General features: G+C 42.9%; 1 protein-coding gene and 1 long non-coding RNA gene across 3 annotated transcripts in view; both read right to left on the bottom strand.

Moving 5' to 3' along the window:
• Positions 1-13,463, bottom strand: part of eml3 (EMAP like 3) — a 45,983-nt gene that overhangs the window by 32,218 nt on the left and 302 nt on the right. The window lies entirely within an intron of this gene.
• LOC146523580 (uncharacterized) lies at positions 3-13,460 on the bottom strand. Its single transcript, XR_014871523.1, has 3 exons — positions 11,340-13,460; positions 10,314-11,169; positions 3-10,229 (listed from the first exon to the last, which is right to left on the bottom strand). It is a non-coding gene; the product is annotated as an uncharacterized LOC146523580 (long non-coding RNA).

Genomic DNA, 13,463 nt, shown 5'->3' with positions numbered 1-13,463 from the left:
AAAGGAAGCAGCAGGATGAGGGTTAGAGAAGAGCTGCACTACCAAATAATCTCAGCCTGTCGCTTGTTCTTTCATGGCTTCGACTTCAGGTAACAATTAGCGCTACAATGTAGTTGTTATTTTCTTTACGACAGGTTTGTGTCATTTCATCAGAGGTGGGGCTTAGCACCAATCTGGACCCACGTCTGAATCCAGGAATCTTTGGAAAAATTCGTTATGATTGTGAGAAAGAGCAAAATGTAACATTTAGTATCATATGTTCCTGAATGTCAAAAGAAATAAAAGCTCTCTGCCTGCAGAGCCTGTTGCTGCGATGCTGGGATTAAGCCCACGTGACACTCAAGTTTAGCATATTCTTCAGAAGCTGAAAAGCTGATATTCCACATCAGCTTTTCTCAGTTTATGTTCTCAGCCAATAGTCTGCCTTTTCTTTTTTTCAGGTGAGAGACTCGGTGAGCTTTAGTTCAGTCTGGTAACAGGCTTTCTACATACTTTCTATCCATCGTTAACTTTCACTCTCAGATGAACACACTGGGAGTAATTCAGGGTTCAGGATATTGCTTAAGGATACTCTGGCATACAAGCTGGAGCTGTCAGGGATCCAACCACCTGCCTTCCTTTGAGCAACTTATCTTTGTGAAGATTAGGGATGGGTATCGTTTAGGTTTTATCCGATACCGGTGCCAAACCAGTACTTTTGAAACGGTGCCGGTGCTTAAACGGTGCTTAAAGAATGGAGAACACAAAATTGGTCCAAAAACCTCTCATGTTTAGCTGTTTTTTTGTAAAAAGATAACAATGTTAGCCTTTTCTGCAGCTATGGGGCACATATGGTATCACTCTTGGCTGGAAGCAGTGCTTAATCAATGGAAAAAACACAAACTTTGTCCAAAAACCTCTCATGTTTAACTGTTTTCCGCTTTTTCTTTGGTCATTTTAGCCTTTTTGGCCAGGGTGAAGGGAGTATCTGCCATCAAACAAGAAGACAGCCGCATGTAGCTATGATGATGTTTGCTAGTTCACCTTACATTAATGTAATAACGTGGTTAGCCTACTCAACGTAAATTACACACGAACAACATGAAGCTACTCACGGAGAGAAGAACGGCTGCTGCTGCCATCATCATCATCATTTCTGCTACACTAGCAGGGCTCCGGGTCCAATAACAGGCTCCACACCCACAGTAGATGTGCACGGTGTGAGGTCTCGCAGCAAGCTATCAAATACGGCGCATTTGTTTCATCAGATTTGAGGTGTTACCTCCTTTGACAGTATCACAGTATCAGCTTAAAGCACTTGTTGCAGGCTGCTGAGTTTGCATATTTTGCTGTGAAGTACAGCCAGACTTTTGACCGCTTCACCTTGGGCATTTTTAATCTGTAGCTCTGCTCTAAAAGAACGTACGTACCTGGACCCGCCTACTATCCTCGGAAACGTAAAATGATTGGCTAGAATCTAAAGTGTATCACAGCTCAGGAAAAAAAAGGACCGAAATGTGCGCTGCTTTTCAGTCTGGTTACTACCGTTTATGTCAGAACTGGTGCCATGACACCGGTACCCATCCCTAGTGAAGATTATCGTGTAATCGTGGCTCAAGAGTTGGGAGTTCGTCTTGTAATCGGAAGGTTGCCAGTTCGAGTCCCGGCTTGGACAGTCTCGGTCGTTGTGTCCTTGGGCAAGACACTTCACCCGTTGCCTACTGGTGGTGGTCAGAGGGCCCGGTGGCACCAGTGTCCGGCAGCCTCACCTCTGTCAGTGCGCCCCAGTACAATGTAGCTGCCATCACCAGTGTGTGAATGGGTGGATGACAGGTTGTGTAAAGCGCTTTGGGGTCCTTAGGGACTAGAAAAGCGTTATACAAATACAGGCCATTACCATTTAACAAAAGTACAACATCACTGTGAGGACATTTTTCTGGTGCTACTGTCTGAAGGTAAAGATGTGGTTTCAAGGTTTCGATGGTTGGGTTTAAAGGCCTGTGAATGTGCAATGGCAAGCATAGCTTGTCCAGTGAAATTAAAAAATAGACATCAGTTAAACCTATCATAAAACATCTCTCATCACAGAAAGCATCCTGTCATAGGGCTCATTTCCTTTTTGGATCCATCCTTTAAATTACTGCTAGTTGGCAATCGTCTCTGGAAGCAGGATTAACTCCGCTCGACTGATGAGACGATCAACCTGCTGTCAGTCTGATTGAATGAGGTTGCTCTTACATGCGGTTTTCTGATGTTACAGCAATTAACTCTATTGAATCACAAAGAATCGAGAATGTGTTGCTGTCTACATAAACCAAAGGGAATGTATCCAGGAACAACCAGTCGCCAGCAGGCTGAGTGAGTCCCTTCAAGTTGTGCTCACTGACAAAGGTTATTCAGAGTGATGGCAACATGCTGGCGATCGAAATTTGTATATTTGATAGAAATTATTTGCAAACCTTAAACAATCTCTCTGAAAGTGATCGGATTCAGTCCAAGTCAACGCTGCTTCCCAGCAAGGAACCGAAAGAGGCTGAGTGTGTAACAGCCTCTAACTCTGGACAATCATCGAGTCACCACAAGTTGCAACTGGTCACAGAAAGGGAAAAAGACTGCTGGCCACTGGTGCTGCTACTCCTATTGCACCTACATGCACTGGACAGTCGGAGGTGATTTTCACAAACACTGGAACTCTTTTGAGACTTTTAGTAAGTGCACCCATGCAGCCAGGAATCGAGCCACCAACCTTCAGAATGACCTGCTCTGATTCCTAAACCACTCTTTCAATTCTAGCATCACATTCACCAAACAACTCAAAGCAAGGATCAGGAGGATATTTTTCCTGCTACAGCTCTACTCTAATATTTTTTCACAGCATTAATTGGTTAAGAAATTCTAAGAAAAGGGTTCACCCACTCGGTAATAACTCAAGCAAACTTTCTGGACAATGTTTTTAAAGTATTGTGAAGCGATTTTAGCAGAGGGTAACAGTCAAGCTCTAAATCATGAACGTGGCTACGAAGAGTAGAAGAGTTACAGCTGACGTAGAAAAATGCTCGCTCTCATTAGGCTGCACTACACTGAGGCTTTTTCTCTTTGTACTTTATGAGAAAGCCGAGATGTAAAAATATAGCCTGAACGCTCCAGAGGTAAGTAACATGTAAAATGTATTTATATAGCACTTTTCACAGACATATGAAACAAGAAAGACAACAAATCACAATAAATCATAAAAACTCCTGGTCTAATTACAAGCGTTTTGAAATAAAAATGTCTTTAGCTTGTTCTGTGATTGTTTATATAATGACAATTATGTTTGATGTTAGTAAGAAAATTAATAAAAAGATTTTGAAAAAAATAAAAATAAATAAAAACGTCTTTAGCTGCTTTTTGAAGAGTCCAGACACCGTAAAATGGTAAATGGTTCTTATATAGCGCTTTTCTACTCTTCTGACCACACAACTTGTGCATTCACCCATTCGCACAAGTTTCATAGCCTTGTGCGAACATTCACACTCCGATGGATGCATCGGGGTTAGTATCTTGCCCAAGGATATTTGGCATGCAGACTAGGGGAAGCCAGGAATCGAACCACCAACCTTCCGATCAGTAGATGACCTGCTCTACTGCCTAAACTACAGCCGCCCCAAGAAACAGAGGAAGTGCATTCCACAGACTGGGTGCAACAGCTTGGAAAGATCAGTTTTAAAACGAGTGTGGGGGACCGCTAAAAGGTAAATGAATCAGATCAGCAATATAGGGAGGGGCCTGTCCCTCGAGTGGTCTAAAGGTGAAAACTAGAATTTTAAACTGGAAGCTAAATCTGATTGGTAGCCAGTGTAGCGACTTTAAAACAGGAGTCATATGAGCTCCCTTTTTTTGAGCGGGTCAGTAGCCTCGCTGCAGAGTTGTGAACAGCCTGTAGACGAGCTAGCCCTTTCTTGTTTGGACTATTACAGTAGAGAGTCAACAGTCTTGAAACAAAAACATGGATTATCATCTGGAGTTCACTTTTGACACGATGGAAGTTTTGAAATGTTCCTCGAGTGAAAAAAGCAGGTTCTTACGATCTGATGTAAACGTCCCTCCAAAGAAAAAGCTTCATCAAAAATAACAACCAGGTTTCTAAGGTTATGTTTCTGTGAGGAAACTAAGTCACCCAGCTGCTGTTTAATATCCGACACTGTCGGCTCCAATAATCAAAGTTTTAGTTTTGTCTGTGTTTAGCTGGAAGCAATTGTTCTTCAACCACTGTTTAATGTTTATTAAAAAGAGTGGAGAGTTTATGAACATCAGAGGGCTTAAATGAAAAAAGCAAAAAGTTGGTAAGAAGCATCAGGAAACTGCTGGATTATCTGGCCTAAAGGGAAAATGTATATTAAAAACATTCTCACGACCTCTCCTTCCTCCGCTTGCTATCAGTCGCTCAGTCAGTCTCGACCACCTTCGGGGGCGTTTCCCATTTTGACCTCAGGACCTCCAGGCCATACTCGGCACAGATGATTCTGTACACTATGCCGGCCACTTGGTTATAGCGTTCCATGCATGCCCTGCCTGCTAGCATCTTGCACCCTGCAGGTCTAGATTAAAAACTAGATTAGTTAGTTTAGATTCAGCTGATTAAAAGCAAGCGCTCGGTCACAGCAGAGCGCTGGTGCCACTCAGAATGATGAATTTCAGCTCTGTGTGACCGCCGGTCTGATGAAAGGTTATATTTCAAATCAATAAGCTCGATGGGTCCTTTCTTTTCTTTCTGTGTGGCTCCCACAGTCCAAAGACAAGCATGAAACCAACCTTAAACCAGTCTGTACAAACAAATTCTTCACCGTTGAAAAAATCTAAAGCACACACGGTGTTTTTATACCAGTGCTTCCTTAAAGCGATTGCAAATGAGACACTAGTATTGCCTATAATGCTATACATGTCGATTCTATCTAGGGGGAAATTGCTAGTTGGATTTCTGGTGAGACCGTGACTTGCAGTTTGGTGGTGCCACACCCACTGTGGCTTCTTCCCAGGATCTGTTTTTGGCAGTGGGATCCTGTACTCAGTAGGCTGGTTTTATAGATGGGGTGTTTTATTGACTGGTTTTACTGGTTGCGGAAGTAAAGTGTGGAGGTTAAAAGAATTTCTGAATGACAAAACTAAAAGTGAAAACATTTTAAACTCTTTAAACTTTGTGCTATTTCTGTGCATGTTTGGATGGCCACATTAATATACAGGCTATATATACGACTCACCATCCCTCCACAGTTGTTTGACTGTCTGCCATTTTTTTTGCTATAAATGTAAGAAATTATAGACACATTTTTGATGTCATTGCTACAGATTGAAATTATTAGTGAGAGCACACATCCTTGTGAGAGGCATTTTAATTTGGAGCAAAAACATCAGCACTGCTTTACTCAAAGCAAAGCCCCCAAAACAAAACACGACATTCAAAGGGACAGTCGTGATCTGAACCAGTCAGGAGGCTGGACTGACAGGATAAAACAGAATCAGTGTTCCTATTGGTCCTCACAGAAAATCTCACACACCGTACAATTGCATCAGAAAACAGATACAACCTTTGCTACTGTAGAGGTCTCACCGCAACATAATTACACATCTGCATAAATGATCTTACTCCACTTCCACTCTGCTTTTCTTCTTTTCATTTTTCCCATGGAAGCCAAGACGGGATGACTCACAGCTGTTTGGCAACAGCTCAGGGGAAGCTGGAATTTGATCCACATTAAATTCGTGTAGCTATACTGGAATTCTGGTTACTATTCACAGTCCGTCTGTCGTAACATGGAAGTGCAAAAGCAGGTTATGTCACCACTTTTGGAATTTCTTTTATCTCTGCGTGAAATTGCTTCTCAGTTTCTGAGTTATGGCTAATAATGTCATAACTGAGTAATCTGAATATGCGTTATGTGAACAAACACACTAACAGTACTTTTTTCCACATTCCAACATTTCAGGGCTGAATATCATCATTATATCAATAATATTTGCTGACATCTCGTTACTGCTCAACATGTGCCAGCAGACAGAATGACTGGCAGGAAATGACACGGGAATGCTGGACAAAAGCCTTTTTCACGTGTCTTTTCACACACGTCACAGCGTTTTCTCAACATGGGAAAGTTTAGGAACAGAGCTCAAGTGTCTGTGGTGCACAGTGTTGGGAAGGTTACTTTTAAAATGTATTCCATTACAGATTACATGCCCCAAAATGTATTCTGTAACGTATTCCTTTACGTTACTCAATGAGAGTAACGTATTCTGAATACTTTGGATTACTTAATATATTATCATGCTGTTTACAACTACATGAATGTACTATTGCTGTGATTTATTACTGTTACTGAAGGTCCGCGGCTCCGAACCGTAGTAAAGGGACCTCTGACTAATACGGTGGGTTCTGTGTCGGGCTCGTAGCCAAAAACTAGCTTCAATAGCTTAATAGCTTACTTACAACTGGGCTCGTCAGGCTCTCTTCTTGGCTGCAGTGTAACCACTGCAGCCAGTGTAACCACTGTGTATTTACATGCTTCCAGCTCCCGTTTTTGCTCAATGACAGCTCGTACTTTTCACTCACAGACACATAACGGGTATGGCAGTCCATTCTCCCTGCAGCACGGACTACACTGCCTATGATGCTACATTCTTTAGAGCTATACCTGTAGCGTTCTGCCTATTAGCTTAGCACAACAACAACAAAAAGGCCTCTCTCACCCAGGAAACACAGAGAGAGAGCGTCACCCTGTAACCATGGCAACCGTAACGCTGCCACCTGGAACAACAGAACGTAGCTGTCAAACAAAACCCAAACAGTCCTGACCCGCCACAATATGAAACAGGGAAGTACCGCCGTGTAATCCATTTATTTCAACAAAGTAACTGTATTCTAAATACCACCTTTTTAAACGGTAACTGTAACGGAATACAGTTACTCATATTTTGTATTTTAAATACGTAACGGCGGTACATGTATTCCGTTACTCCCCAACACTGGTGGTGCACTTGAAGCGCAGTGACACAGTAGTTACTGGACGTGATAGCAGCTCTAGTCCAGCAGCAGCGTTCAGTAGGAGAAAAAGGAGGATAAAACCCCGTTTGATGATTCAGGTTTTGAGAGAAAAAGAAGGGAATCGATTTAAGAAAAGAAAAAATAGTTGGTGAAACACACCACGAGCCTCATGTGTTGCTGGCATTCAGCCGTATCCACCGATTGTTAAAAAAGAGAGAATTTGCTCCACTGATGACGTCGTTCGTAAAAGGCTCAGGGTCATTTAAGGACGCAGCGACTATAATTAGCCACTAAAGCTCCTGTTTTACTTTTATCTACATGAAACATGTTACTATAAATCTAGATTACTGCTCCTCTCCAAATGTTGCTTTAGTTTTTAATAAGCCCATAAACGTCTTAGCTGCTTACGTGCATGCATGTGCTTAAATACGAGTTAAAGAGTACGTGCGTCCTGCATCCGTTCGACTAACACATATTCTCACAGCGGCCGCCCACTCTTTCTACCTGTCACCCAAGGATGCTGCATCATGACCTCAGCCACCTACAGACACACAGCGCTCAGGCTGTCGTTCTCTACTTTGATTTAGATGCTTTGCCGCTGCTCAACATCCTGTACGCCCCTGCACAAGTGCCGAGGTCCCATCTGAGAAGTGAAACAGAGAGCTGCACCATCTGTGAGAAATACTCCCCCCACCCCACCGCCACGCCGCCGCACGCATGTGACTGACTGCACAGCTCGTATGGCTGCGAACGGCTCCTAGCTCACCAGGACTGCACATTAGATGAGCTGACCTCCTTTACAGTCCTTCGCTTTAACTCTCATTCCCGTGTTTATCTTCAGGGAGCATCTCAAAAACACACCCGATGACGCCGTGATGCAGTGGTTAGCGCCATCGCATCACAGAAACAAGGTTGTGGGTTTGATTCTGTAGGCTGGCTGGTGCCTTTGTGTGGCATTTGCATGTTCTCCCTGCGCCTGAATGAGTACTCTCTACTCTGCTGCGGTTGTAGTAAGAGAATTTATGAAAGGACTATAATTAAAACTAACCGAATGTAGTCTGCACACAAAACTCGTGCACACAATGCACCGAAACGACAGGCGCTTCTACACTGCAGCGGGGAGCCAACAAGCTGGTGAAAAAAAGGTGGCATACAAGGGAAAGTTGATGCTGCAGGCAGATACGTTCACAGGTGGGGGTGTGAGAACATGTTTTCAAGGAATAGTTTCCAACACAGAAGACAAAGGAGGGCGAAAATATTTATATTTTAACTAAATATTTCTCCGAGCCACCCGTCACTGAGACGGCGACACTCTGTTTGGTTCAGGGACACGAAATATGTGGTTGAGACGGCATTTAGATGATCCTGGAGCATGTCGGCGGGACTGACGTGTAGACGACTCTCAGTTCCCCATGTGGTCTTTAGTGAAACTGAGGCTGACACCCCCGTTTCATTTCATTTTTACTTTTTATTTGTCATGAACCACAAACAAGAGCACGGATCTCAGCAGATACGAGACACCTCGTACCAAATTTAGCTCGTAGCCAGTCTCTGGGCAGGTGAACCCAACATTAAATAAACTAATACAAACAATATCCAAGTTAAAAGTACAAAGTTCATATAAAATCGGGAAAGTCACCCAGCCCCACCCCACTAACAACACATACACATTATACAATCTTTATGCACACCTGCACATCCAGTTCAGTAACACTATGCCACCATTATACGGTATAAGCACTAGGGCTGCCACAAACGATTATTTTGATAGTCAACTAGTCACCGATTATTTTTGCGATTAGTCGACTAATCAGATCATCCATTTTGACGTAAAACGTACAGCTTATTGCACCAGCAGCATCTGCTCTTATATAACTATCATTAGCTTACAGCTTTAAGTGTTTAAGGTCTGTGCTAACTAAAAATAAAGACAAGATGATGGTTTATTAAATTTTAATGAAGTTTGCAGATTGTTTCGGTGAAGTTTAATAAACTCCTTGCTATCTAAAATATAACAGGACACCGGAGTATATTCTCGAGCATCTCACACTTCTGATAATCAGCTGTCTGCTTGACGTTTATTCAGCTGTGTAAAAACTATAACTTTAATCTCAGTAAAACCGATTTATTCAGGAACAAATAAAATACTGAAAAAAGCCAAACAATAACATTTTAAGTTATCTAAGTGACTTATATATATTTAACCTGAGTAGCGAAAGACGGCGGTGGGTTTGAAAATGATCTGCCGGGAGTCCGGTGTTCTCGCGGCTCTAGTGAGCCTAGCCCCCGGCTAGCTATCGAGCTAGTGGGTAACAGACGTCTCCGAAAACGTCGGAGCGCTTTTGAAAATATGTGGTGTCTTGATAAACTGAGCAGATATTTGAGGTTTACACAGCTACATTCTCGCCTGAAAATATGTTAAACGTTTATTTTGTGACCCAGAAAGAATAATAAGAGTAATATTAAAACTAACTAGCTGCCGCCATTGTTGGAAACTGAGCTGGGCTGCGCTATGAATTCTGGGACACAGCTTCTTCTTCGGGGTTTAACGGCAGCTGGCATCCTCGTACATGCAGTGCTGCCATCTTCTGTTTCAGTCCGTTATTACACTCTTAAATCCTACTACTTATTCCTGCGTCTTTTGTGATCTTACAAAGCTTCAAACGACACGTCGACTATTAAATTAGTCGTCGACGATTTTGATAGTCGACTAATCGTGGCAGCCCTAATAAGCACAACACAAAAATCCAAACAAACAATGATTTAACAGAAGACAAATCATGCTGGTTTGATTACTGTTGCATGGGTGGATTCATTGGTTTACACCGTGCTCGCAAACTGCAGCAGGGGCCCCAAAACCAGTTAAGCCAGTCTTGCTATCTTAAAGAATAAAACCACGGAAAAAGTAATTGTCAAAAAGCCAGAGGAGATGATGCAGCTCACAACACGCTGCTACAATTTTAACCGTCAGGCCTCACTGACGCAAACACAAATACAGTGCAAGTCCATGCTCGCTCTACATACAGATAACAACACTATAAGCCACTGATGGAGCATAAATCTCTGCCACATGATGATCTCACTGAGTGAGACTGACTGATTTATTATCAGAACTGCTTTAACTGCACAGACTGTTTGAGCTGCTTTGGTTTCGTTCATTCCTTCTGATTTACAGGTGAGGAACTGAGGCGATCAAAACAAGGCACCAGTGAAAACACTCTGATTCACCCGACTTTAAACTGACCAGACAGAATTCAGCATTCACTCAATGCTACAGACACATTTCAGTGTCTATTAGAAAGTAGTGAGCTTTAACTTCCAGCCCTGAGACAGACAGAAAGAGTGTTTACCTCCAGCAAAACAGCACGTGTGTTCTTCTGAAAAGAAGCACTATTACAACATTCTGGGAAAAACACTGAAAAAGCTGCCATTCGCTGATGCAACTTCCTGCTGATCTCTGCACAACTGCAACACGTCCCAAATCCTCACAGTACTCCTAGACAGCTGTTCGAGCCAAAACCACAACACGCTGAAATCATAAATCCACTCTGGTCCCACTAATTTAATCCTTACCGTATATACACCAAACATAACTCCTGTTCTCAGGGTGTTTACAGCAGCAAGCTGACAAAGATAATGAGCTCCGCTGACTAAGTGCTGTATGAATAGACTCGATTCTGCTGCTCTAATTCTAAACCTCTCTATTAAAGCACGCGTCTAAGTGCTACAGTATAAACAGTATTTGGGTTTAACAGTAACAGGCGTTAGTCCTCTGATGGCTTTTATAATGCTTGCTTGAGTGTAAAGGTGTGTATTTCTTGTCTTATGTACTACAGCAATGTGACCACATTCACATTTTCCAGCTGTTAAACTTCCAGATGTGTAAGTGGGGTATGCACACATTTTTACAGTAACCCGTAAGCAGACTGTAATTCAATTTCTCTTCTCAAGTTATACAAATCAAACTCATGACAGAAGAAGGCATGCCTCTTCAGACGCTTGAAACACTGAGTAAGTGATGTCACTTCCTGTAGGAAAAGTTGGTATTCCAGCATTAGCAGCAGCTGCCTTTACACCAAAGCAAACCATGACAAAGAAACAGAGCTCATCAAAGATGGAGTCTATAAAAGAGAGGCTGACAATTACCACAACAAACAAGTCGGTGTCAGCGACTCATCTGTAGTGAAGAGCTCGGTACTTTATGCACTTTAGCTCCTTTAAGTGTGCGACTGTACATGGTCTGTGTGGGTCCGAAAGAAGTGTTAGTCAGTCAGGGTTAATGGTACGACCCCCCATCTTTACTAGGATAACTGCAAATGTAAGCAAGGTAACGCTGAGTTACGTCCAGACATAAATCCCACATTCACTGGAATTTCTATACAGGTCTTCTAATCTGGTCTATTTGACCCTGTTAGCATAAGCTGTGACCTTTTATGGAAGTTCAGACTAGTCAGGAGGAATGTGAAAACTAGTAAACGTTACCTCCTGAGCCGTAAACTACAGACTTCAGCACATCTGTCATTTGAAACAAAGGTCTTCCTTTCCTTACTCTGAGCCGGGGAGTTTCTTGTAACGTCTAAAGTTATGCAGTTACTTAAGAGAGTGTGATACTTCACTGGGTTGCATTGTGTTCACACACACACAGCATGTGTCTAAGCTCATTCAGTGACTCAGTGAATGCAGTTTGGCAATCTGAGGAGTTTTTCATGCTTTTCCACATTTCTGCACAGATTGAACTTGTGCAGTTATCATCACTGATACGAGTCATGGACACAACAATTACAAAACACAAGACTCGTGTTGTGAAACAGCAGAAAGGCAGTAAGATAACAAGCTTATTTTGTATTTTCAATGTGGATATGTTATCTTACTTTATTTTTAACATCTAACAAATGGTATCAGTATTAAAACTGAAGGCAGTATCTTTAAAGTCTGGTTTTGTTAAGTCTCAAATAGCCATTAACAGAAGTAAACTGTTGGAAAAGCAGTAAAGTCTCTTTGTGTGGCACTGGAATCTGCACACACTGCACATTTGCTCGCTCTTCCCTAAAAAATTACTATGACTAGTTTGCAAAGATATCAGCCAGTCCTTTAACCCAATGTCCGATTTGCTTCAACCTTAAGGCTGGCATTTGACTCCTGCAAATCTGTCCACCATACTGGGCTGTATTCAGTGGAGGAAATATTGTGTATCAGTATCTGCATGTTACTGCTAAACACAGCAGTTATTTGATCCCTACAAACTCATATTACGTAAGCCGGCCAGCTGACACCGAGGCACAAGCAAATCTCCAAAGCTCCAGCGCACCTCGTGCAGCTTTCCGAGGCAGGTAACGTGTCACCATCTTCATTTATGAAACATAACTACCAACGTAACACAGGTCTTCATTAAGAGAAACGGCTGTGTCTTAAAGCTTCCTGCACCACTGAGTCACAGCTGCCTTCCTCGAGCTTCCCCATGTGATATTAATATATTTGCTGTTCCCCAGTGCTTTGGCGGCCCACCAGCTTTCAAGAAGCCACGAGTATGTAAGATAGGCTTGGGGTGTGGATGCTTGTATACACATGTGAATCAAAAGCAGTACTGGGCAGCTATCAAAGTTCCAGTTTCAGCATAATAGTAAGCATTGTGGGGATAGACAGGGTGGAGCTTTTTCACCCAACCCACAGTGACTTGGAGAGAAGGATGTTCAGCTGGTGCTGATATATGGATGAACTGTTTATGCGTGGACACGGGCTGCTGCGGTCTTCCGTGCACTTTATTCCATTATTTCAGGCTCTGCCGGTGGTCTCAGTGTTGATGCTCAAACTACCCACGCGTGACAACATGGAATCAGCAGCACACAACTCAGTTTGCGACACAAAGTGAGGCGGTTGCAGGCACGCTTCCAGGGTGTCCTGATCACTCGGGCCAACTATTTGAATGCCACAGAAATAATGTAAACGACGTGCAGCCCGTCCCACGCACCTACACAGTCACAGCGCTGCTGTAACGTCCTGTTTCTCCATCGACCTTTAAGACTACTGTCTGTGTTCGCTTACGTGTGGACGAGTGACTGAACAAAACATGGAGAAATGTTGAAAAGCCCAAAACTAAACAGCAAAAATCCTTTGAAAGTCAGAGCGGATGTTCCGCCGACGATCCGCTTGCGATAAAAGACAGCAAAGAATGCGGCGGCGAGCGCTGCCAAACTGCTGAAAAACTGCATTTAAGTGTTCAGTTACGAAGTTTTGGTGTGACTGAAAGCCTCCGAACAAAGTTTGAGGTTCAACGCGTTTGTTAAACTGTGTAAAACATGTGTGGTACGGTGTATGCTAGTTTTCTCCAAAGATTGCCATCTTTGAAGCTGTTTGACAGCGTTCCTTTGAGAGCGATGCGAGTATCTGATCCGAGCACGGACAGTGAAGTTTCCACGATGCTAACGCTGTCAGTAAAAACACAAAGAGCCACTGTCGCTGCTGCACT

This window comes from Neolamprologus multifasciatus, chromosome 3 (genome assembly GCF_963576455.1).
Source record: "Neolamprologus multifasciatus chromosome 3, fNeoMul1.2, whole genome shotgun sequence".
Taxonomy (NCBI): domain Eukaryota; kingdom Metazoa; phylum Chordata; class Actinopteri; order Cichliformes; family Cichlidae; genus Neolamprologus; species Neolamprologus multifasciatus.
This window is presented reverse-complemented; position numbering and strand designations above follow the sequence as displayed.